The sequence below is a fragment of the Leiobunum rupestre genome, chromosome 5 (assembly GCF_980474605.1).
Source record: "Leiobunum rupestre chromosome 5, qqLeiRupe1.1.hap1, whole genome shotgun sequence".
Taxonomy (NCBI): domain Eukaryota; kingdom Metazoa; phylum Arthropoda; class Arachnida; order Opiliones; family Sclerosomatidae; genus Leiobunum; species Leiobunum rupestre.
In genome coordinates, this window is record NC_143388.1 from 5,794,760 (window position 1) to 5,819,543 (window position 24,784).

Consider the following 24,784-nt stretch of genomic DNA (forward strand, 5'->3'; position numbering starts at 1 on the left):
TTCATAAGGAAAATGCCCTCCGATTCCGAGCGCTATTTCGATAACTTCGGTTCACTTAATTCTGGTATTGTCCAAGCTGCAAAAAAATTATGGTTGTAGTTTGGCTATACTGTACCGAAATTAGCAGCAAATATTTATGAACACGCCGAGACGATAAGTAAAAATTACTTATTAATTATCGGTTCCAATATAAATGTTTAATATGTTTCTTTGAATTGTAAATTCTTATGATACTATAGAAAATAAATCCACGAAAATGTACAATGAAGCGTACTGCAAAATGGATTTCACGTTGCATCAGCGCATTCCTATTGAGGATTGGTTCTGGCCCAGCGCTCTTCGAGACATTGTGGACATGGCCCGCAAGATAGCGCCACTTATACGACGGTCAATGACGCAAATCATCCAAGAGCAGCTCCACTCTATCAATGGAACGAGTTTCACGGCCATTGATAGCTTTCTTTAACGTTACAAATGCGAGTTGATAAAGTCCGGGACATTCGTGCTTCTATCACTATTTCCTCGTATTGTTAAGAAGCCTTGAGACACTCGTTTTCCCTACGAACAAGATAAGCGAAAGTTTGCCGATAAGAAGGCGCCACCTAAAGAAAAGTTTATCATTCCGCAATTTCTGGACTGCGCTTTTTCAGAGCCGTTTTTTTTTCGGGTTTTCTTCCTCTAGAATACCTTAATCCTTTAAAGAAAGAAACGCGCCTCTAGATGATTGATTACTTTATCCAAAAGACTTAGAGCGTTCGGTATATGACGCCCCTTTCGACCGGGACGGTTACCGGGATCGGAAGGAATCCCTTTAACCAAAGTCCGAATAGGATTTCTTCCAAAAATATCTTTCCTTTAAGTACCATGGAACGTGAATCGAGTGGCTTCAGTGGATGGGAATATACTAAGTCTCGCCTAAATCGATCTAAATAATATATATAAATATGTTGTTTTTGTGTGGTATAAAATCTTATTTTACACCCTGCTCCAGAGTATTTTAAATTTTCAGGAAAATCTATTTATCATTCTATTTTTAAACTTATATACGCTTTATTTTTATATTCGTGTTTATTATATTCCGGGATTTACTCGTGGTAGCTGGTTGTATGATAACACAGTCTCACTCACACAAATATGCAGTAACAGTCATCAATACCACTTTATTTCTAACTCCTGACTTCGTTATTCGTAATTCAGAAGCTATTTTCATCTAATTCAAGGACTACAGAATCGTTTCAAACATTCGGGACGAATTTCATTAATCTCCTCCTCTTCCGTCACGTGATTCAGTCACGCGTGATTATGTAGCCCCACTAAAAGTAAATTTTTCTGGGAATTTGATATTTTCAGATCGTTTAGCACGCGCAGGGGTCATTAAATGAAACGAAACTCAATGACCTTGAACTCAAGGTCATTCAAAATCTATATCGAGAAGCGTTGGGCGGTTTCAATTAGAAAGATGTGCGTCATCCCATATTATGTCCAAGTGTCTCTGACCCTATGTTAATTGCCCAATAGGAAGAAAATAAACACCAAAAACAAGGTCATAAATAAAAATGTCCAAGAGATCGTGCTTAGGTATTACTAATTTAGAAAGTACATTTTCAGGACAAATTCACCCTGGCAAGATCTTCTGCTTTTAAATTTCGTTTGACCTTGAACCATGTCTTCAAGATCATTCAAAATGTATCTCGAAAACCATTAAATTTGGAAGGTCGGTTTAATAGCCTATTGGAAAAAGTTTAACTTCAAACGCATCTAACGCAACCCTACATTATTGGGGTGTAGATGTGATTAGCACTCTCGTCTCGATGCAAAAGGAGTCGGGCTCGATCCCAGCTTGTGGCATTGGGTGAAATTAGATAGATATCTATATATCTAAGGTAACCTACATTACGGGAGTATATTCCAAAATCAATTGATATATTAAGAGTCCTGGCTACTTTTCTGTCAGATTTCGATATATAAATGTTATGATTTGGTTGATTTAAAAAAGAATTTCAATAAAATCAACAAATAAGTGTAAAGATTTTCGGCACCAGGGATAGGATACTTTTATTATACTTGGGGCCCACAAATAGACTTTAAGGGGCCCCAGAATCACATCCTTTATTCAACCACTGGTGCCCCAAGCAGGGTCAATTAAACCAAACCGTCTTGTTTTGTTTAAAATGGCAGCATCATGTTTTGTTTAAAATGGCAGCATCATGTTTTGTTTAAAATGGCAGCATCATGTTTTGTTTAAAATGGCAGCATCATGTTTTGTTTAAAATGGCAGCATCATGTTTTGTTCAAAATGGCAGCATCATGTTTTGTTTAAAATGGCAGCATCATGTTTTGTCTTGAAAAACCCAAATACTACGAATATGATATTTCCACCCATAAACCCTATAAACCTAGTCTATATAGACGAAACACAATATCTTAGCTACTAAGTACTAAAGTTCCATAGTTCCATAGCTACCATGGTAACTAACTGTACATAGTACCATACAGCATACGATGGAGGCAGGTTTATTCAGAGGTCGTGGATAGTAGCCTCGTTACAAAAACATCTATTGGAAAACTCTCTGTATTGGCAGTTAATTTAAACAATCTAATGGAAATAGCCAAGAAGTTATATATCAGAGAGCCAGGACCTGCAAGTTACTGCTTAAGGAACTAATGGAAACTTTTCACGTGTAAACAGAACTTCGTGTTTTTGCTAAGCCTTAATAGGTCAAAAAAGCTACTTGGTTAAAATTAAACACTTGTAGCATAAGGTACAGGTGAAAAGTTTCCATTATTTCAAAAGCACTATATAAACAGTTACTTGCAGGTCCTGACTCTCGGAAATAATACTTCCTGGCGATTTCCTTGAAGATGTTTTATTGAAGTGTCTATTCGAATCTAGGGTATTATCTTTTCTGGAAGTACATCCAACGCTCTAAGCCCCCTAGAGGCGAATATTTGTTCTACGTAATGGTTTAGGTGTCAATGATGTTTATGTGCCTTAAATGTTACCATTTCCCTTTGTTAGGCGTATAGTATGAAATTCGAAAGTGTTCAGTATTGAGAGTAGAAATTTAGAGACGCTAAACGCTGAACGAATTAGCGGCTATTAATGGTTCCTTCAATTTCCTTTCTTCATTTGGCCGCCTGAAGTTTTCCCGCCGCCTAAAAGCACTTGGTCACATCTGGAGATGTCTTTGAGTAGGCCTCGGCTAGTTTCCTAGGCCGCACTTTTAAAACCAAGCTGTCTCGTCGAAAACGTAATAAGCCTTGGCTATTTACGTGGTCGGCGCTTTCCTCAAAATACAAGCGTGCTTGCCCGTATTAAAACGACCGTACTAGCCCGCGTACCCTCTTTCCAACGCTAAATTAAGCCTAAGGATCCGAGATATTTTCTCTTCGTTAGGAACGTTCCTTGATAAGTTATTCTTCAAAGCGCTTCGTCTTTCCCCATTATGATTAGAGTGAGGCCTAGGGCTAACCGACAGTCGAGATAGATTCCCAGCCCACTCCGCCCGGAAGAATTGTAGACTCAACCTTTTGGTCACCGTTAATTTACATTCTGAATATTTTGCGTTTCGCTCGTTTCTCCTTTATTTCGTTAGACATTAACGTTTTCTTTATGACTCGGTTTAAATCCCTTCGCGACGTGACCAACCGACGCTACTGGACATTAGTTTCGCTTGTTAGCGAATAATTTCATCTCGAGGATTGGAGGGGAACACTCAGTCTACTTTTATCAGAAGTAACCTAGGGCGTCTCAAAACCCGAAACGGCCGTTCTCGACCAAAAATTGAGCGGAACGCGCGTAATAGCTGTAATTCAAGTCACGAGTTTTTTCTCCTTTACTTTGATTCACACATTATAAGTATAAGAAAGCTACATTTTATACTGAACAAAACTACACTCTTAAAAAAAGGGTTTTTTAATGGTATATTAAGGGTGTAATATCTGTAAAAAAACACTCTTTAATGTTAATTTAAACGTCCTAAAGGGATTTTTATTGTCCCAAATTAAAAACCTGAAAAGGTGTATAAAGGGTGTTACATTACCCCGTAAATTGAGTGATTTAACACCTGGTAAGAATGTAGCTCCCTTAAGGCAGTAGTTTAGTACCCTAAAAGGAGTATTTTAACACTTTAAAGGGAGTATTGTAGCACCCTTACGGCAGTAGTTTAGAACCTTAAAGGGAGTAGTTAAAAACTTTAAAGGGAGTATTTTAGAACCCTTAAGGGAGTATTGTAGAACCCTGAAGGGGGTAGTGTAACACCATGAAGGGAGTCATTTGGTACCCTAAAAGGAGTGGTCTTGTACCCTAGAGGGAGTAGATAATAACCCTGAAGGGAATAGTTTTATACCACAAACTGTTAACAAAGGAACCAAAACGGAGGACATAAGCACCCCAAACAGTGGAAATAAACACCCTAGCAGGAAACCTGCTTTTTAAGGTGTAGAATAACATCCTTTATAATCCTGTTAACGTGTTAAATATGGGACAAGAAAAACCCTTAAAAGTTTGAAAATACACCCTTTTTTAAGAGTGTACGATAAAAACTACAGAGAGCCGGTAACCGATTTCCAATACATACGAAACTCGTGCTGGATCCAGCGATGTGAATTCGCAAGTAATTAACTATTAAATAATTGGCACGTGAATCGCGATTCGCGCGCCGCGAATGGCGCAAAAGTGAACGTTTCCGCTTTGCTAGGTGCGCTACGGCCCTGCGTGAGACAAGACCATCAATACCATTTGTTTCTTGAGATTGCACTTACAGAAAAGTTTAAAAAAGCCTCTTGTAATAATGAATGTGGTTTAATATTTTTTTAAAAGTAGTTAGTGGCCAGTATTTACAATATAGTCTGGTTTATTTGTAATTGTCTGCATTATTCTTCCAAGGTGTCAACAAGAATCCCCTTAACTAGTTGGTGTAGAAAGATACACCCAACCCACGTGCGTTACAAATTATACAAACGTTATTGATTTAATCCTTTAAAATACTTCAAGATTAAGATTAATATTTTATAACTCTTACTTCTAATAAGACTTTCCTATAACAGAGTTCCCTATGAGGGGTTTTACAATTTTGTGGTCTGTCTGTTGGCAAAGTTTATTCACCGCGTTGGCAGTTTCATGAACTTTGGAAAAGGTTCACCAGGGCAAAACAGGTGTAACGGCTAAACTCATCGTTACATCTGATATATTTTTTAACGTTAACGCACACCGTAACGACGGTTTTGACTTGTTAGTGTAAACCAGTTTTTGAAGGTTTGTATTTGAATTCGTGCTTTTGTAATGTTTTGTGTACTGCGTGTTTGTGTTCAGACATGAGTGAATGTTGTGTATGTTCTGTATGTATGGGGCTTCTTTTCTCCAACTTCCTTTTTTTTTCTTTTGGAACGGCCGAGTGCTTAGGGTTATGGTAAATTATGTTGCAACGATACTTATACAAACAACTTTGGGAAAAGTCCGTCTTCCTTTACGTTTTTATGAACTCATTAACGTCATTTATTCTATATTATTTATTATATATATACAGGGTCTTTTTTTTTTGCTCGGAAAAGTGTTTTTTTTCAAAAACTATTTATAGTACCGATTTCAAATTTGGAAGGTCAATTCTCTATACCGGGGGACATCAGTTTGAGAAATTTGAGCGTTTTCGGTAATGTTTTTCACCAATTTTGAAAAATTATTTTTCGACCACTAGGTGCGAGATAAAAAATTTCTATTATAAAGTTGTAGGCCGTCATCGAAAACCCTTAAAAATTGTTCACTCGACGAAAAACAATTTATTTATCAGTGAAAATTCGAGCTTGAAAAATTTACAAGTTGGTGAAGCCAAATTACGATTGTTTGAAACGATAATTGAAAAGGGAACAAGTCTAATACAAACATAGTAGAGTTTTCACACTTGAAAAAATGTACACGTTTGGTTTTTAAATGCAGATATTTTATTCACATAAATTTTTACAAAACATTTTCAATAATATCACCATTGGCTGCAACACAGGTTTGTGCGCGGACAATTAAGTTCTCAAACGCTTTCTCTACCATTTCTGGTGTGACGTCTCGGCAAGCACTGATTATTCGTCTAATGAGTTCCTCCCTAGTTTCAATGGGCGTGGCGTATACCTTTGCTTTAACGAATCCCCAGAGAAAATAATCCAGCGGTGTTAGGTCAGGTGACCTTGCTGGCCAATGCACTGGACCATTTCTCCCTATCCACCTTTCAGGAAACTCGTTGTTGAGGTGCTCAGTTACTTGCCGGGAAAAATGCGGAGGGGCGCCATCTTGCTGAAACCACAACTGACGTCTTTCAGCCAATGGAAGGTCGTCGATTGCGTCACTCAGTTCGTTCTGTAGAAAATGTAAATACCTTTGGCCGTTGAGGTTCGTCGGCAGGAAAAAGGGACCAATCAAACGGTTTCCAACAAGTCCAACCCAAACATTGATCCGTTCAAATTGAACCTGGTGATGATATTCAAAACCCCAATGTGGGTTGATGTCAGACCAAAGATGGCTGTTTTGATGATTAAAGGGCCCATCTCTAGAAAATGACGCTTCGTCGGAGAACAAAACATGGCGCAAAAATTGTCTATCTTCTTGGACAACATTTAGTAACCAGTTGCTAAATTCATAACGTCTTTGATGGTCTCCGTCAATTAGTCCTTGGTGGAGCGTAGCTCTGTATGGGTGATAGCGATTCTTACGAAGAATTTTCCACACACGATTTGCAGAACAACCCAAACCAGCAGCGGCGTAAGCGCAACTGTGACGAGGATATGCCACAAAGTACGCGAGTACATTGTTCTCGAAGTCTAAATCCGGTTGACCCAATCCGCGAAACCTAGGTTGCAAGTAACCAAATTGATTGAAATCGTGAATTGCTCGTCTTACTGTATTTACAGATGGTGCTCCATTTGGATGTCTTTCTGCGAAGATTTCAGTCACTCTTCTAAGGTTTTGCGCTGCTTCTCCATAGTAAATGGCAACTATCTCGGTACGCTCAGCTACTGAATAACGAGGCATTGTTCGAAATATTATCAAACACTGATAATAATCTCCCAAAGTTTTCCTTTAAATACCCAATGCATGTTTAGGATTGACCTATAGCCTCGTGTTTTTTAAATCCGGTCGTTTTTTTAACCAAAGTTTCAACTGGATTAGGTAATTCGGTTTCAATTATCGTTTCAAACAATCGTAATTTGGCTTCACCAACTTGTAAATTTTTCAAGCTCGAATTTTCACTGATAAATAAATTGTTTTTCGTCGAGTGAACAATTTTTAAGGGTTTTCGATGACGGCCTACAACTTTATAATAGAAATTTTTTATCTCGCACCTAGTGGTCGAAAAATAATTTTTCAAAATTGGTGAAAAACATTACCGAAAACGCTCAAATTTCTCAAACTGATGTCCCCCGGTATAGAGAATTGACCTTCCAAATTTGAAATCGGTACTATAAATAGTTTTTGAAAAAAAACACTTTTCCGAGCAAAAAAAAAGACCCTGTATATATATATTAATTGAATCAGCAAGATTTTTATTCATAAGATTAAATTAAAATTAATTGATATAATTAAAAGTACAGTGCGAACAGGAAACGAGCAGGAGTTATATTTTTAACAAGTGGATCTTAGGGTTCCGGGGTGGCAAATACCAGATGGAAAATAATGTGGCAAATAGTGGTAAATACCGGTCCAAAAGTTTATTATTGATAACTAATAATTAGATTTTCAACTTATTCTCTTTTCGAAAGGCATATTTTCTTAATTAGCCAGTATTTGCCAGTATTTTCCATTGGCCTGGACAAAAATCGAAAAAGGTGGCTTTATAGGAACACCGATCCTTTACAGCTGAGCCAATGACTGCCACGTCTTCTAATTGCAAATAAATAATATCATCGACATGCCATGGAGGAATAACAGGATAAGTTTAAATTTGTCACGCTATTTAGTACAGTACGTAAAGCCAGGTGACGCTAGCATCTCCTGTCGAAAAACTCCGGTTAGTTCTCCATGGTAAACTTCCGAGGAGAGGTATATTTTGGGTTTCTAGCTTGTTGGGCATTTTTGATAAAATTCTTTTGTTTTTCTGAAAAATATATAAATTGCTAGATCCGCGTTGGATCCAGCGGGATTGATGTCGGTCCAGCAGAAATCCAGCTGGATTGAAAACCCTGCTGGATTGCAATCCCTAGCCATTACGCCTTAAGTAATTTTCATCGAGGATGATCACTTAAGAAAAATGAGATGAAGGCATTATTTGTTCTTAAGCTATCAATAATCAGTAGTTTTTTATGCATATTTTATCTCTCTGTCCTTCTGTTTTTTAGCAGATAAGAATACTTTTTGTCGTGCTTGGTTTTCGGTATAAAACACCCGGTTATTATTGCTCTTCGTCGCAGTTAAAATTACGTCTTAGGCAAAGCATGTTCGTTGTGGCGTTGCTTTAGTTATACTTAACATTTTTGTAAATTGTTTGCATAATTTTACCGCTGTGCCCGGTTTGTCGTGCTGTAAACTGCAACACTTTTTTCTGTTTTTTTTTTAACTAATTAAAGGTTTTTAGAACACTACAAAAATGACATAGTACCACCATTAAAATTGTTATTGAGCTCTTGTAGGTGGAATGTACCTTTCAAAAAGGCATTTTATCACCTATATAGGTGTTATTTATCTCTTACCAAGTGAATTTACACCTTTGGAAGTCTGATTTTACACCTTTAAAAGTCTGATTTTACACCTTTAAAAGTCTGATTTTACACCTTTAAAAGTCTGATTTTACACCTTTAAAAGTCTGATTTTACACCTTTAAAAGTCTGATTTTACACCTTTAAAAGTCTGATTTTACACCTTTAAAAGTCTGATTTTACACCTTTAAAAGTCTGATTTTACACCTTTAAAAGTCTGATTTTAATCCTTTAAAAGTCTGATTTTACACCTTTAAAAGTCTGATTTTACACCTTTAAAAGTCTGATTTTAATCCTTTAAAAGTCTGATTTTACACCTTTAAAAGTCTGATTTTACACCTTTAAAAGTCTGATTTTAATCCTTTAAAAGTCTGATTTTAATCCTTTAAAAGTCTGATTTTACACCTTTAAAAGTTTGATTTTACACCTTTAAAAGTCTGATTTTACTCTTTATACGAACCTATTTACACCTCTAGAGGTGTGATTCAACTCTCATCAGGTACAATTTTTAGTGCGAATTACACCTTTAAGAGTGTTATTTTATTCTTTAAAATGGCTAAAGGTTACTTTTAACTCCTTCACGGGTGTGGTTTTACTCTTGAAATGGGTGTATTAACACCTTTAAAGGTGTGATTTAAAGCTTACAAGTTGCAAAATTACTATTTAAAAGTGTGTTATTCAGGGACGTACCTTTGGGGGGGGGGGACAGGCGGGAGGCTCCTCCCCCAAAGTTTTGTAGAGTTGGCAAATCGAGGTGGACATGGCAAAATGAAAATTGTGAAACATGTTAGTTAATTGAAAAAATCCTAAATCGATAGTAAACAAATCATTTAGAATTTCCCAGCAATTTACTTCCCTAAAGTCATTAACTATATTTGAAATTTCTATGTAGTTGCTTCTCCTTATGTATAACTTACAAGACCTGATTTCTACGCTAGGCAGCTAGTGTGTCGGAACTTTAGTTCAGCCTTGTGGTAAAAGCTTTTTAAATAGTCATTTTTCCTACTGCACCTTATAAATTTGAAAGGCAGATAGACGCGTGATAGGGAATATCGGTTGTTCGTTATTATTTCAGTGTTCATTTTCTACGTTAAATTTGGAAATCTGTATAAAATTTATAAAAATAGTTTTAATTTCTATAGGAGATGTTACAGTTTTTTTACTTCGGGTAAATTAGGTAATTCGTGAATATTATAGTGATATTCTTTAGGAAAGTCAAAATTTCACAAGCCAATATTCCTAAAGTTGCGATGGGTAAAGATAACGTGTGATCATATGGTGTGATAGAGTGTCGGTTGTTCTTACGTTAGTATTTCAGTAATAAGTGTTTGAATTTCTTATGTTACTTAGACGACTTGACAAACTTTGGTTTTTACTTGGCAAATTTCACTTACCTCCCCCCCCCCCAACGTACACTCTTCGGTACGCCCCTGGTGTTATTACACGGTTATTGGAAATATTTTGTGTCACAAACAAAGAATGATAAAACAGTGTTTAAATAGTGTGGAAAAGGAGTTTTAAATCTCATTTATACACCGTATTTTTAAGACAAAAATCTTGAGGGTGTTAATACGGGGTTTGATTTGTGTAATAAAACGCCCCTAGCAGTGTCAAATTTCGACTCATCAAAAAGTGTACAAATAGTGTTAAAACGGTTTGAATCAAGTTCAATCAACACCCCAATTTCTTAGAGTGTGGGAGTTTTTCAAGTTTGTAAAATTGGATGACCTTGAAGACATAGCCTCTTCCTTCTAGCACTCTTGATTTTACCCCTTCGATTAAAATCCGCGGCTCAGCACTGGCATAGGTAGATAGAGAGAACAAATACTAATCGAATGGCGCCGGAATTAAATTTATATCGAGTGCCGTTGAAGAGCCATCGTCGTTTCGCGGGGTCCTATAGCCTGTACTGTATCCTAGCTTACACTGTATTATTCACATTCACCACCACCACCACCACTGCCTACATCAGCAACGAAAGTAACAGACTCTTATTATTTTATTCGTATAAAATTCATTAACTTATGGTATATATAATATTGAAAGTGTCATCTGTTAAGGCTTGACTTTCGTATTTTACTACGGAGCGTAAGTCACCCAAAGGTAATAATAATCAGCTAGGAAGTTGGCAATCTGATATTTTTTTTAAAATGTGATTTTCAAAATGTTTGGTAGCTATATTTAGTAAGGTCATGACCCAACGTTTTGAAGAATTTCGTATTGCCGTGCAGAGACACCAGAGTGTAGACCGCAATCGATTTAGAAATCTGAGCCCTAAATGACAGAGAAAGTACATTCAAACGAAAGTAGATTAATGAAAAGTTATCGAAATTGGCCACCGAATTTTACATAAATATTGTCTGCATTTCGTTCTTCTAATAGGAATGAAACTAAAACATTTGTTGAAATATAAATAAATAATAATAAATACACAAATAAATAATAATCAGCTATAGGCTAATACCAAGGCACCACCTTAAGCCCAAGTCATCTAGCGACATATAATGCCTTTAAACAGGTGGCCGGGTTACAATACGTAGGAGGGTGGTGGAAAGCCCTTGATGCCACGCGAGCAAACACCTCCCTACACTATCTATTACCGTTAACCTCTACAAGTCGGCCTATAAGCAACCCAGTTTCAAACATGATGGGAAATCCGAATGGGCCTTTATTGGGCCTGATCCGGGTTTGCTTTCAAAACGATAGGCCCAACTCACCTCTAGCCGAAATCATTGTAATTTCAATTTACTGTTTTTGTTATTTGCTCTAAACAATATTTCATACTCAGATGCGGATAAAGTTTTAAAAATCAACGCTTCAACCCCTTAAATCAGACCCCATGCGGTACAACCGTGTTTAAACAATCTCTAGAAAGAGGATTAAATTATTAAGAATAGTAACAAACAGTATAAGATTCCTAAAGTGTTTGCCATTTATAAAACTACCGTTATAGACCAAAATATGTCCAAAAAACGCGCCACTAAAGAAAAAATCGTTCCAGTATCGGGCAATATTCCCACAGCAAAGGCTTATGGAGGAAAACAATAGAAATACAGGTTGGGTTTCTTCGTGTGTTTTTTCCCCGCGTGTCTCCCACCGTTGGACCATCGATGGTGACACGAAGGATAAACGGAATCGAAGAACACCCGACGGTTAACTCAAAGTACGAGGTGGGGTAAAGTCAATAGCGTAATAAGAAACCGCCATTATCTCGCCCGTAACTGGGGTGAACAGTCTGGTAAGCGTGGGCCCATCTCTAGATCCAGGTAAGCTCGGCGGGAAACGCGGGCTCGAGTTGATCTTCAATTTGAAAAACAGGAAATTAAATATATCGATCCCGCTCACGTCCTCTTCTGGAAAAAAGGCCTCCGCGACCGTCTCATCGCCACCGCTTCTCGGCAGGTGTCGCTTCAAAACGACGTCTTACAAGTTTGCGTTTGCTTTTCAATCGGGAAATCCTTTACTTTCGCGTAAACATTTACTCGGAAAAGCTATGTAGGATTTTCATTAGCTATAGTTGCGTTACTTTCAACCCATATCGCGTATCTTTTAGAGATTGAAAATTAGAAACCAACCATGACTAGAGCTAATTCGTACGAACACGGAAGTTTATACTGCCTAGGTTTTGGGTTCATATTTCTTGTATTCTGTTTAAGATCGAGGATCAAATGGCTCCTTGATTACTAAATATTACTTGCCCTAAATATTTCAGAAAGCAGACGAATAGACTATAGTTTCTACTGCCTTGGTTTGAGGCCCATATTTCTTGTATTAAGTTAAAGTTCACGTATCAAATGGCTTCCTGATTGTTTATTTGTTCCTTGCAATATATCTTTCAGGAAACAGATTAATCCACTATAGTTTCTACTGCCTTGGTTTGAGGCCCATATTTCTTTAGTCAGTTTAAGCTCGCGCATCAAATGGCTTCCTGATTGTTTAATTGTTCCTTGCAATATATCTTTCAGGAAACAGATTAATCCACTATAGATTCTACTGCCTTGGTTTGAGGCCCATATTTCTTAGTCAGTTTAAGCTCGCGCATCAAATGGCTTCCTGATTGTTTAATTGTTCCTTGCAATATATCTTTCAGGAAACAGATTAATCCACTATAGATTCTACTGCCTTGGTTTGAGGCCCATATTTCTTTAGTCAGTTTAAGCTCGCGCATCAAATGGCTTCCTGATTGTTTAATTGTTCCTTGCAATATATCTTTCAGGAAACAGATTAATCCACTATAGATTCTACTGCCTTGGTTTGAGGCCCATATTTCTTTAGTCAGTTTAAGCTCGCGCATCAAATGGCTTCCTGATTGTTTAATTGTTCCTTGCAATATATCTTTCAGGAAACAGATTAATCCACTATAGATTCTACTGCCTTGGTTTGAGGCCCATATTTCTTTAGTCAGTTTAAGCTCGCGCATCAAATGGCTTCCTGATTGTTTAATTGTTCCTTGCAATATATCTTTCAGGAAACAGATTAATCCAGTATAGTTTCTACTGCCTTGGTTTGAGGCCCATATTTCTTTAGTCAGTTTAAGCTCGCGCATCAAATGGCTTCCTGATTGTTTAATTGTTCCTTGCAATATATCTTTCAGGAAACAGATTAATCCACTATAGATTCTACTGCCTTGGTTTGAGGCCCATATTTCTTGTATTAAGTTAAAGTTCACGTATCAAATGGCTTCCTGATTGTTTAATTGTTCCTTGCAATATATCTTTCAGGAAACAGATTAATCCACTATAGATTCTACTGCCTTGGTTTGAGGCCCATATTTCTTTAGTCAGTTTAAGCTCGCGCATCAAATGGCTTCCTGATTGTTTAATTGTTCCTTGCAATATATCTTTCAGGAAACAGATTAATCCACTATAGATTCTACTGCCTTGGTTTGAGGCCCATATTTCTTTAGTCAGTTTAAGCTCGCGCATCAAATGGCTTCCTGATTGTTTAATTGTTCCTTGCAATATATCTTTCAGGAAACAGATTAATCCACTATAGATTCTACTGCCTTGGTTTGAGGCCCATATTTCTTTAGTCAGTTTAAGCTCGCGCATCAAATGGCTTCCTGATTGTTTAATTGTTCCTTGCAATATATCTTTCAGGAAACAGATAAATCCACTATAGATTCTACTGCCTTGGTTTGAGGCCCATATTTCTTTAGTCAGTTTAAGCTCGCGCATCAAATGGCTTCCTGATTGTTTAATTGTTCCTTGCAATATATCTTTCAGGAAACAGATTAATCCACTATAGTTTCTACTGCCTTGGTTTGAGGCCCATATTTCTTGTATTAAGTTAAAGTTCACGTATCAAATGGCTCCCTGGTTGTTTAATTGTTCCATGCAATATATCTTTCAGGAACCAGACAAATACACTATAATTTATACTGGCTGGATTCAAGGCCCGTTTTTCTTGTAATCTGTTTAAGATTGCAGATCAAATGGCTCCCGGATTGTTTAAAACGTCCAGGAAATATATCTTTCAGTAATCTAACGAAAAGACTAGTTTCTACTGCCTTGGTTTGTGTCCCATATTTCTTGTATTCAGTTTAGGCTCGCGGAACAATTAGCTCCCTGATTTTGTAATAGTACCTTGCAATATATCTTTCAGAAAGTAGACAAATACATAACAGTTTGTAATGCCTTAGTTTGAAATAATAAATGTACAGTTCATATGTTGTGCTCGGAAAAGTTCATTGACAAACGTAGATCAAATGGGTCCCTAATTGTTTGATAGGGTCTTACAATGGCTGTGTTCAAGAAGCAAATTGGCAACTTAATTGGATACTTCTGATTGCGTTACCATTTGTACCGATTTCGTTTAGTGACGTTAAAGGATTTAGATCATAAAAATGCTTTAAATGTTCTAGCCAAAGCCTTGGTACAACAAGCACACATTTCTAAAGCCTTCTCATCGAACGGGTGAATTTGATACACCTCTGACAATTAACTTAATGCTGTGTCCTGAATAAGCAAATATCGTCATATACCTGTTAATGAACTACAAAGTTTCTAACATTTCCGTTGTAAATAGCATCTGTTCACTGTCAGCCAATAGGCAGTCAGCATTGTAGTAACACCGCAAGTGTGTTTTAAATGTCATTGATTATTTTTCTCAATTTACCGTTTTCGGTAGATTGGCTTTGTGTGGTTGATATTTTGTTAAAAATTAAGTCCGGTAACGTTAAAAAAATATTATTGGATAGGTTAGGATTCATCTGAACTACAACTTCGGTTATATCAGTAAATATTAAATTTAAGTATAGTTTTCGGGGTTATTTACGGGACCCCAATGTTCGTGGTTTTATATTTACGCCTGAAAGTCGACATAACGTTCCTTAATTTAAGTCCGATTTTCATGAGTTATATTTTTGAAAAGCTGTGGTTTCCATATAACCTAGAATTGCAATTACGTTGCTTAATTTTAATTCTAAGTAAGGTCATAAGTATGGACGTGGATATATATTGGTTTTGTCACCGGCGTTGTAGGTTGCTCTGTATATCTCAAACAAACTTAACACATCAAAAGGATTGTGTGTATTCAGACCGTCGAACGTCTTATTTTCAGTTAAAGGCAAAATTGGATAGAAAAAGTTTCTTATTAAAAAACATTGGTTTCTAAAACCAAAATGTTATTTTATTTAAAAGCACGTGTTTCTATTAAAAACAAATTAATTTTTATTTAAAAACAAATTGGTTCTTATTTAAAAACAAAAGTTTTTATTTCAAAACAATACTTTTTATTTAAAAACACTAGTTTTTATTTAAGAACACTAGTTTTTATTTAAAAACAAATTGGTGTTTAATTAAAAACAAATTGGTTTTTAATTAAAAACATGGATTTTATTTAAAAACTATATTTTTTACTTAAAAACACTAGTTTTAATTTAAAAACACTAGTTTTAATTTAAAAACACTAGTTTTAATTTAAAAACACTAGTTTTTATTTAAAAACACTAGTTTTTACTTAAAAACACTAGTTTTTACTTAAAAACACTAGTTTTTACTTAAAAACACTAGTTTTAATTTAAAAACACTAGTTTTAATTTAAAAACACTAGTTTTAATTTAAAAACACTAGTTTTTATTGAAAACACTAGTTTTTATTGAAAAACACTAGTTTTTATGGAAAAACACTAGTTTTTATTGAAAAACACTTGTTTTAATTTAAAAACACTAGTTTTTATTTTAAAACACTAGTTTTTATTTAAAAACACTAGTTTTTATTGAAAAACACTAGTTTTTATTTAAAAATACTAGTTTTTATTAAAAATAATAGTTTTTATTTCAAAACAATACTTTTTATTTCAAAACACTAGTTTTTATTTAAGAACACTAGTTTTTATTTAAGAACACTAGTTTTTATTTAAAAACAAATTGGTTTTTAATTAAAAACAAATGGATTTTTATTTAAAAACAATATTTTTTACTTAAAAACACTAGTTTTATTGAAAAACACTAGTTTTTATTTAAAAACAATAGTTTTTACTTAAAAACACTAGTTTTTATTGAAAAACACTAGTTTTTATTTAAAAACAATAGTTTTTACTTAAAAACACTAGTTTTAATTTAAAAACACTAGTTTTAATTTAAAAACACTATTTTTAATTGAAAAACACTAGTTTTTATTTAAAAACACTAGTTTTTATTTAAAAACACTAGTTTTTACTTAAAAACACTAGTTTTAATTTAAAAACACTAGTTTTTATTTAAAAATACTAGTTTTTATTAAAAATAACAGTTTTTATTTAAAAACCCTAGGGTTTTCCACCACCCTTCTAGCCATTGTAACCCGGCCACCTGGAATAATAGCAAATAAAATTAATAGCTGCCTTAGGCCTGTGGTGGTGTCTTGGTTATTAGTCCGACTGACTGATAGTGGAGTTACGAGTTTCCTAAGGCGAAACTTCCAATTACACAACCGCTCTGCGACAAACTTTGGCCATATTTTTATTTATTGTGTTACGCATTGTGTAGACTGCGGTAGTAAAGGTTTCTCTTAGATCAACTTATGAAATTTTACCAAAAATGCTCAACGTACGTATAGAAAGATAAATATGCTATTTAATTATTTCGTCTGTCGGTTGCGTTCGAACTTAGCACGCTGACTCAAATGTTCAATACTATTACATTCTTTGCGTAAATTGTGGTGGCAAATTAGTTTCACGTCCTCTTTGGCTAAGATCTAAGCTAGCCCCAGAAAGGTCCAGTTTTGAAGACGGTGGTCGAAGACGCAAAACCTGTAGGTGCGTTTAGGTATAACATTCAAAACTAATTTATCGTATAATTTTAATTTCTTGTATAGCTTTTAAACTTAATGCGCACGTAACTATTAGCGAAAACTATTCTTGTTCGCCATTTTTCCGATGTGTAACCGTAAAGATAATGTTCGATCTAAGTCTCTACACTAACTATTATCGTTAACCTCGTCAAATTTTTATCGAAAGGTTAAACTAATTTAACCAGTGGGGAGAGAACTTGCAAACTCAACGCGGAAGAAGATTATATCCAGTGCCACAAGCTAGTACTGAACCCGGATCCTCCGGCTGCGAGGCGAAAGTGCTAATCCCTTCATCACCCTACTTAATAAATATTATATACAACTGATATCACTAACAAGTAAGTTTTGTAACGTCGTATAATTCCCAATATTCTTGAATTTTCATTTATCACAAAGTCAGTGTGGGGTTGTAATACTCCCAAGGACTTAATGTATTCACGATAAAACCAAACGTTTCTCAACTGCATAAAAATCAGATAAACTTTATTTTTTAACATTTAGCTGGCTTGCATTAATCATTATAAAAACCAAAAAAAACTGTTTTCTTTAAACGATTTACAATATGATTTTTATCCGAGATATCACAGCGTAAAATGAAACGCTACGTTTGCTACAAGTCAAACAATGCTTTTAAAGAAAAGTAGCTTTAGCATAAAATATACGAATATACACATTATAAAAGTCAGGTTAAGCTACCCCTCGAAAACGTGAACGAGTCTATTTTGTACAGAATAAAGCTACGTCTACGTCCCTACAAGTTTTCTCCCACACGTTTTGGAGAGCTGGCTTAACCTGTCTACATAAATGCATAATTTTATTCTAGCTGTCAGCTGTTTGGCGAATGGATTTTGAAATTAAAAAGCAGATCAGTTAAAATATTGAAATAAAGTGAACAGCTTTTATCCGATCAGATAAAAAAGTGTTATTTCCCTATGTTATCTTTAGCACAAAGAGTCAGTAGCGTAGCCAGGATTTTGGTACGGGGGGGGGCGCAATTTAAAAAAAATTACATATTGGCCACTCCGATAAGTACACAGTAAATGGGCAATTAAAATTAGTTGGAATACAAAAACTATTCGAAAAGAGTTCATTTCTATCCAATCGTAAGGGTGTTTCAAAACACCCCATTTTCAAATCTTGTCTTTAATTTTATACATATTTAAAAATTCAAAGTCCTACTGTATTATAATGTTACTTTCAAGTATAAAATTTAATTTAATTATTTATCACCTTAATTTTTTATCACGCCAAACAACTCTTAAGGGTGTTAAATTAAATATCAATATTTGAAAAATTACTAATTTTCAATTATTTGAAATATAAATGGATTAAATTTATAGCCCGCAAATGTTCCAAAACAATGAACAAAAGCCAAATACACTCATTCATTTAAAAATGAAAATCTACTTTTAAATTTAGAGTGGGATGGTAACGTATCAACGTATTTAGCAAAGCTCTGCATAAATGAACCTAGTAGTACCAAGCAAGCCCCGACTAAAGTGAAAACTGAAATTTCACCACTAAATAGCACCACCTCCAGCAAAAATGACAGCGGTAAGGCAATTGAGCTGTTAATAGCTGCCACAATAGTCGGACTTTCCAGTTTAACAGCCTTGGATTGACACAATTGCGTCGCGAATGTAAATACACCCAAAGACACTAAAAGAAGCGGTTCCGACCCTGAGAGGTTGAAATACGTGCACAGGGGGATCCGAGGTAAGGTCAAACCATTGAGGGATTCCGTTAGACCGAACATAAGTAAAGACCTCATCCACGCCAAATGGAACACCACAATATAGGGGTCCAAGTCATTGGTTAGCTTCTTAAGAATCACTTGGGAAACTGATTGAATGAGAACAAACAGGAGTGCCGCTCCAACACCGTACATTCGCTCGAAGTCCGGTTCGAAAAAGCCCCAGAAGCGAGACACCAAAACGACGCCGGCCAAATTAATAAATAATGTCATTGTGTGAACTTTGGTGAAAGGTTCTTTTAAAGTGAACCGAACCACGATGGCGACCACGATTGGATTGCTTGACAAGATGGCTCCGGAATCCGGCAAAGGCAGAGATTTAATCGCGAAGATTTGAAAGAGGAAACGCGATGACGATAGGACGCAACGAAGAGTCAACAGTCCGATGAACGGGAAGTAAACGAACTTGGCGCGTTGGTGGATGACGACCGGAAGACAAACAATGACTTGAATCATATTTCTGTACCACGAGATCTCTGAGCTGCTAAATTCTTTCAATAAATCAATCAGCGTTGACGTTGTCACTATTAACAAGCCGGAGACAACAGCGAGTAAACAGCCTAGGTGTGTAGGCGTAGAATGTACTTGCTCATTAGAAATGCTGCCGTAGCTATTTGGCAAATTCGCGCGCCGAGTTTCCTATAGAAAATCATGTTTGTAATTAAATTTCTTTGAAATTAAAACAAATACTTGACCACAATCGCATCCGCACACACACCTAGTTAGTGAGTGGTCGTCGATTGTTCAAAATTCGCCGTGATAGTTACCAGAGGTGTATTCTAATAAAATAAACCTATTGACGATGTGACACAAATCATTCACAAATCTGGGGTAACAAATGTCGGCTCTTCTTTGAAAAACCAAAGGTGTTTACTCGGGTAAAACTCACGACGGATATAGTACTTGCCTTTCCCAGATAAAAAAAAAGGAAAGAAATACGAACCAACTGTAACAAAGCCATTTTAAGAACAGTGTGAGATGGTTACCAACTCTATTCGTTCAATAAAGAAATAAAGTTTTCCGTGCTGATTGGTTGAGAAAACTTGAGTTTAAGTGATTTTCAGTCGATGAGCCACAACGTTCTACAGAGATAACAAATTGGCGCTTAAATAAAACATCTTCCCAGAAATTGCCAAGAAGTAATATTTCCGACAGCCAGGACTCATAAGTTATTATTTATATAGTGCTTGTTGAAAATTGGAAAGCTGGAAACTTTCTCGAACGCAACATCGGTTTTTTGCTAAGGCTTAACATCCCAAAAAAGTTACCTGGTTAAAAGGAAACACTTGTTGCATACCGTACTGCAAAAGTAATATGTTTACTTCTAAAGGAATGGGTTTTCATCTTTTTCCAAAAGATAATTTTATACGAAATGGATTAACTCGGCCTTAAAATTGCCCGGTATTATAAAAATATTCCGTATAATTTTAATTATTTATACCATTAGAGGATGTTAATAATAATAATATTATCTTCTTATACTTAGTTTTAGTAACATTATATATTAGTATGTTCCTTATACACGTGAGCCGACGCGTTTCTTATCTGACGCAAAATTTTCATGAGGGCAGAAACGCGTCTCCAATTGGCTTAAATATGACTTTTTGGCTAGCCATTCTAACCGTTTAACCGACCGACCGGAAATAGCTCCTTCCCAGATGAATCTGGAGAGGAGAGTAAAAACCGAGTATCTTTTATTGAAGCGTCCATTGGACAATGACGTACATATGAACTGAAAAAAATATTGCAAACACACACGTACCTTAATTTTCACACGCGAACCTATTTCCAATTTTTAATCACAAAATTCCCCCCGACGTAAAATTTTGAAACTTTAAATTCTTATTTATAAGTCAACTATATTATTACACGTCGTTATCGCTATGACGAACGCTTCAATACTTTGTATAGAGACTAGTATGTCGTGTACTTTAATAAACCGTCCGCTATAACAAAAACCTTGTACTATAATAAATGTTCGAATGATTAACAGCTGCTGCAATTTTAGGTTCAGCAATTTTCATGGGAGCTAGACTTAAATTTATATGTGGATGCGTGTCGGCATCAAAATTGTGCTTCGCTGAATTAATGAGACTTCCGGTATCAGCACTGTTGGGAAAGCAGTGATCCAGTTTATTATGAAATTCTAAAGTATTGGGAAAATGACCCATTCAAACCATCAAGACCTTACAAAATGTTGACGGGAAAGTCTTACTGTACTGTTTCATTAGGATCATAACGGTAGCGTTAAATTTAGGATCGTACACAGAAAAAACTACGTTTAGATTTTCAACATTAAAAAATAAATAAACATGTTTAAAACTTAAACACTTAAATTTTGCGTTTAAATTGTAAACGCCAAAGTGTTGAATTTCTAAACGGATGGATGCTAAACGTAGAATCGCTTGTCACAGTTGCTAAAAACACGTGTAATAACTACACACTACCTAAGATAAACGCCAGCTAAACGCCTCTTAAACATGAATAAATCCTACGTGTTTAGAAATGACAAAAAAACAATAAAACTACCTCCAGGGGTTTAGATATTAAACGTGTTACACGAGCCACCAAAGCCGAAAGCACGTTGTGGTCATTTTTCAACAATAGCCGACGCAGACAGAACAGCCGCGATTAACCGACGTGTTAACGTTAAGAATTGAAATCTGGTAAGTTTACAGTTTTCTTATTATTTCATTATTGTAAGTCGACTTATTCAAATCTTATCAATAAAAGCGATAGAACTTTAGTACAATAAAAATTCCAATCTCAAGTTCAGTGTTTAAGCCTTGTTTCCCTTTAATTTTGCAGCTAATGCAACAATTATTCTTATTCATTATAGATTTATTTAATGACGTTTGAGTATTTTTTAAATCCTAAAGCGATTTTACAATTTAATTAATTTACATTGACCACGTATTGACATATGTGGAAACTAAAATTTCAGACTTAAATTTAAAAATGTTAATGCAATGAAATATTCAACCTGCTACCACACTCAGAGGGTGCACACAGACTAATGAAGATAATTTTGAACTATAAAAAGTTAGACCAGCTAGTGATCGTACGGGGTGACATTTGAGTCGGGGTCGGGGTCGGGGTCGTGGACCGAAAAACCGGGTCGGGTCGGGGTTTTTTGGAATTTTCCCTTTTAAGCGATATCTAATTACAAAAGTGACGAGAGTAGTCTAATCGCTTCAGCGGTCGACTATTTAAAACTAAAAAAAAACCCATAAGTGTATAATATCGTTTCATAAGTGTGACACTTTCTATTCTTCACATGTAAAACATTTACTGAAAAAACAGACTGCATTACGGGCTTCGTCGCCGTTTTGCATCCGCTTGCTAACGCGCCACACGTAGCCTTTGACAGCTCCTCGCTAGGGGGATATTTTCTTCTCGCGATGACGTCGTTTCGTTACTAGCTCTCAGTAATATTTTTTCCAAAGTGACGATCTTCTGGGACAATATTATAAAATTATGGTAAAACCAAAAACGAAATCACGGCGAACGAGAGGCGAGTGTGACGCGAACTTTGTACTTTCGAACGAGAGAAGTCGCCGAGAGATGAGGCTGCTGTTGCCCCGTCCTCATCCGTTTTGGTTGTAGGCTAAGTGATAAAGGCAATGTTACAAGGAATTTTATTCCTAACGTGGGCGACCATGCGATCAACCCTAATCACTTCTCAACGCAGATTCTTAGTGGTCACGGCAAGTTTCCTAGCTACTTGCATGGTTTAGGACATGTGCTCAGTCCTGCCTGTGTTTGTGGGTCAGATACAGGCAATTCTGAGCACTACTTAGTTAATTGTCCTCTCACTCTCCATTTGGTCCCTAGGGGCAACCTCGGGGATATGAAGCTCACAGAAAAGATGATTGTTTTCGATAAAGTTATGCGTTTCTTAACTAGTAACTTCGGGGACATTTGTCCAGGTTGATACTAGTTTTTTATTGTTTTTATTTTTACACGCCGTTTTAGAGGTTTTATTCCTTTACCCCTTTTTACAGGGTTTTTATACATGTTCCTTGTGCTGTGGTTTTTACTTTTTAACAAAATAAAAAGAAATTGCGGGATGCGTGATGATGAACATGCGTGAAAAGATACAAACTAGTTTGTATAACTTGTGGTACCCCCAGTAGTGCCTAGCGGAACTGGGGGTATATAAATACTATAATCTGATGTAGGCTAAGCGCTCGCTCGGCCGTTTATTAATTTTTTAATTGGATTTGGAAAACCCGACTAAAAAAAACCCGACCCAAAAATTTAACAACCCGACCCGAGCCGTGTCGGGGTTGAAAACCCGGGGATCCCCGACTTAACGGGTCGGGGTCGGTGTCCCCGTACGATCACTAACAAGGAGACTACCCGAGGTGGTTATCACCGATTTTGTTGAAACTCGGGGGTTAGGTAGACCTTATGGTAGTATGAAAATTCGCAAAGGGAAAAGTTGCAATGGGCTTTAGTTTTCCTATCGCAACCCAAAATGTTTTTGACCTCTCCATTTAAAAAAGCATGGGATTTTCTAGGTTACCCAAATTTTGTAAAAATTTAACCAAAATTTATCAATTTTAGCCAAAATCATTGATCAATTTTACCCAAAATAGGTCAAATTAATCTTTTTGGGTATGTTTTGAAAATAAAATTTTTTCAAATTTTTTAAGTAAGTACCCTGTGAAACTGAGAAAATCCCACGCTTTTTTAAATGGGGATTTTTTGTTTTGAGAGATCAAAAACATTTTCGGTTGCCATGGGAAAACTAAATCCCATTGCAACTTTTCCCTTTGGCGATTTTCATACTACCATAAGGTCTACCTAACCGCCGAGTTTCAACAAAATCGGTGATAACCACCTCGGGTAGTCTCCTTGTAAGACCAGCACGATAATGTTACTAACTATTGTTTTTTTTCGTCTTGTAGATAAAGGCTAATTAAACTGTTCAGTTGTTTATTGGAAAAGGGGAAATTCCAGTGCGAGGTCGACTAGTAGAGAAATTGCCTTTCCCCGTGCTCTCCGTTAAGGTCTATTGTCTGCTGGATCCAGAGGAAGCAAAGTCCGAACAACCGATAGATCCCCTGGTGTTTTATGGAAGATACGGCGTGAAAAATGTAATCTTCCGAACCCGGTTGGACGTTTGTTTTGGAGATTCAGCAATGGTCACCGATGTAGGGGTCACTGAGGACGTCTAAGACATACCCTTCCTCTACAATACAGCAGTGGAGTAAGAATTAATAACCCCCTACGGTTATAAGGTAACTGATTCCGAGTATACGAGACAAAGAGAGAGCGAAGAAGAACCTGTGCCCGAACGGAGTTGTTCACCAATTGTGAAATTTGTGCACGCGCCAGCTAGTCCAGTACGGAGAGTGGGTCGCTTTTCCACTCCGGAACCCAAGGACGAAGCAGTAACAAGGTGTAGAGCCCGTAGCCGTCGTCACCATCATCGAGATTTCCAAGAACGATGTTTCAAATGCGGATATGATTAGCTCAAACAAGGCTTAATTTAGTTAAGGGAAATAAGTGTTTATTATTATAAAAATATATTCTTTTACTAGTTTCGAAAATAAAACGCTCGCTGCAAATAAACTTGTCTGGTTTGTCCACTGGCTTGTGTACAGTAGAAAGACATATACACATGAAATTACACACGATATACAAGCGCGTAAATGCTTTTATCACATAAACGCATGGCGGCTAGACGCATTTATCACAAACGCATGGCGGCTAGACGCATTTATCACATAAACGAATGGCCGATTGACGCATAAAAACATACACGCATGGCGGTTAAACGCATTTATAACATAAACGCTTGGCGGCTAAACGCGTTTATCATACACACGCTTGGCGGCTAAACGCGTTTATCATACAAGCGTTTGGTGGCTAAACGCGTTTATCATACAAACGCTTGGCGGCTAAACATGTTTGTCGTATAAACACTTGGCGGCTAAACGCGTTTATCGTATAAACGCTTGGCAGCTAAACATGTTTGTCGTATAAACGCTTCGCTTGGCGGCTAAACATGTTTGTCGTATAAACGCTTGGCGGCTAAACGCGTTTATCGTAGGAACGCTTGGCGCCTAAA